At 42.8% G+C, this 2,500-nt stretch overlaps 1 protein-coding gene across 5 annotated transcripts in view; it reads left to right on the top strand.

The window, feature by feature from the left end:
* Positions 1–2,500, top strand: part of tbc1d1 (TBC1 (tre-2/USP6, BUB2, cdc16) domain family, member 1) — a 76,614-nt gene that overhangs the window by 22,133 nt on the left and 51,981 nt on the right. The window lies entirely within an intron of this gene.

The raw sequence follows: 2,500 nt of genomic DNA, 5'->3' as shown, positions 1-2,500 counted from the left end.
GTGTGTGTGAGTGAGTGTATATGTGTGTGTGAGTGAGTGTATATGTGTGTGTGAGTGAGTGTATATGTGTGTGTGAGTGAGTGTATATGTGTGTGTGAGTGAGTGTATATGTGTGTGTGTGAGTGAGTGTATGTGTGTGTGTGAGTGAGTGTATATGTGTGTGTGAGTGAGTGTATATGTGTGTGTGTGAGTGAGTGTATGTGTGTGTGAGTGAGTGTATGTGTGTGAGTGAGTGTATGTGTGTGTGAGTGAGTGTATGTGTGTGAGTGAGTGTATATGTGTGTGTGAGTGAGTGAGTGTATGTGTGTGTGAGTGAGTGTATGTGTGTGTGAGTGAGTATGTGTGTGTGAGTGAGTGTATGTGTGTGAGTGAGTGAGTGTATGTGTGTGTGTGTGTGAGTGAGTGTATGTGTGAGTGAGTGTATGTGTGTGTGAGTGAGTGTGTGTGTGAGTGAGTGTATATGTGTGTGTGAGTGAGTATGTGTGTGTGAGTGAGTGAGTATGTGTGTGTGAGTGAGTGTATATGTGTGTGTGAGTGAGTGTATATGTGTGTGTGAGTGAGTGTATATGTGTGTGAGAGTGAGTGTATGTGTGTGAGAGTGAGTGTGTATGTGTGTGTGTGTGAGTGAGTATGTGTGTGTGAGTGAGTGTATGTGTGTGTGAGTGAGTGTATATGTGTGTGAGTGAGTGTATATGTGTGTGTGAGTGAGTGTATATGTGTGTGTGTGAGTGTATATGTGTGTGTGAGTGAGTGTATATGTGTGTGTGAGTGAGTGTATGTGTGTGTGAGTGAGTGTATGTGTGTGTGAGTGAGTGTATGTGTGTGTGAGTGAGTGTATGTGTGTGTGAGTGTGAGTGAGTGTATATGTGTGTGAGTGAGTGTATATGTGTGTGAGTGAGTGTATGTGTGTGAGTGAGTGTATATGTGTGTGTGTGTGTGAGTGTATATGTGTGTGTGAGTGTATATGTGTGTGTGAGTGAGTGTATATGTGTGTGTGTGTGTGAGTGTATATGTGTGTGTGAGTGAGTGTATATGTGTGTGTGTGTGAGTGTATGTGTGTGTGAGTGAGTGTATGTGTGTGTGAGTGAGTGTATGTGTGTGTGAGTGAGTGTATATGTGTGTGTGAGTGAGTGTATATGTGTGTGTGAGTGAGTGTATGTGTGTGTGAGTGAGTGTATGTGTGTGTGAGTGAGTGTATATGTGTGTGTGAGTGAGTGTATATGTGTGTGTGAGTGAGTGTATATGTGTGTGTGAGTGAGTGTATATGTGTGTGAGTGAGTGTATATGTGTGTGTGAGTGTGTGAGTGAGTGAGTGAGTGAGTGTATATGTGTGTGAGTGAGTGTATGTGTGTGTGAGTGAGTGTATGTGTGTGTGAGTGAGTGTATGTGTGTGTGAGTGAGTGTATATGTGTGTGTGAGTGAGTGTATGTGTGTGTGAGTGTGAGTGAGTGTATATGTGTGTGAGTGAGTGTATATGTGTGTGAGTGAGTGTATATGTGTGTGAGTGAGTGTATATGTGCGTGAGTGAGTGTATATGTGCGTGAGTGTATGTGTGTGTGAGTGAGTGTATGTGTGTGAGTGAGTGTATATGTGTGTGAGTGAGTGTATGTGTGTGTGTGAGTGAGTGTATATGTGTGTGTGTGAGTGTATGTGTGTGAGTGAGTGTATATGTGTGTGTGAGTGAGTGTATGTGTGTGTGTGAGTGAGTGTATATGTGTGTGAGTGTATGTGTGTGTGAGTGTGTATGTGTGTGAGTGAGTGTATTGTGTGTGTGAGTGAGTGTATATGTGGTGTGTGAGTGAGTGTGTGTGTGTGAGTGAGTGTATATGTGTGTGTGAGTGAGTGTATATGTGTGTGAGTGAGTGTATATGTGTGTGTGAGTGAGTGTATATGTGTGTGTGTGAGTGAGTGTATATGTGTGTGTGTGAGTGAGTGTATGTGTGTGAGTGAGTGAGTGAGTGTATGTGTGTGTGAGTGAGTGTATATGTGTGTGTGAGTGAGTGTATATGTGTGTGAGTGAGTGTATATGTGTGTGTGAGTGAGTGTATATGTGTGTGTGAGTGAGTGTATATGTGTGTGTGTGAGTGTATATGTGTGTGAGTGAGTGTATGTGTGTGTGTGAGTGTATATGTGTGTGTGAGTGAGTGTATATGTGTGTGTGAGTGAGTGTATATGTGTGTGTGAGTGAGTGTATGTGTGTGTGAGTGAGTGTATATGTGTGTGTGAGTGAGTGTATATGTGTGTGTGTGAGTGAGTGTATATGTGTGTGTGTGAGTGTATGTGTGAGTGAGTGTATATGTGTGTGTGAGTGAGTGTATGTGTGTGTGAGTGAGTGTATGTGTGTGTGAGTGAGTGTATGTGTGTGTGAGTGAGTGTATATGTGTGTGTGAGTGAGTGTATATGTGTGTGTGTGAGTGAGTGTATATGTGTGTGAGTGAGTGTATATGTGTGTGTGAGTGAGTGTATGTGTGTGTGAGTGAGTGTATGTGTGTGTGAGTGA

Source organism: Hemibagrus wyckioides, linkage group LG29, assembly GCF_019097595.1.
Source record: "Hemibagrus wyckioides isolate EC202008001 linkage group LG29, SWU_Hwy_1.0, whole genome shotgun sequence".
Classification (NCBI taxonomy): domain Eukaryota; kingdom Metazoa; phylum Chordata; class Actinopteri; order Siluriformes; family Bagridae; genus Hemibagrus; species Hemibagrus wyckioides.
The sequence above is the reverse complement of the archived record's forward strand: the minus strand, read 5'-3'. Positions and strand labels throughout refer to the sequence as shown.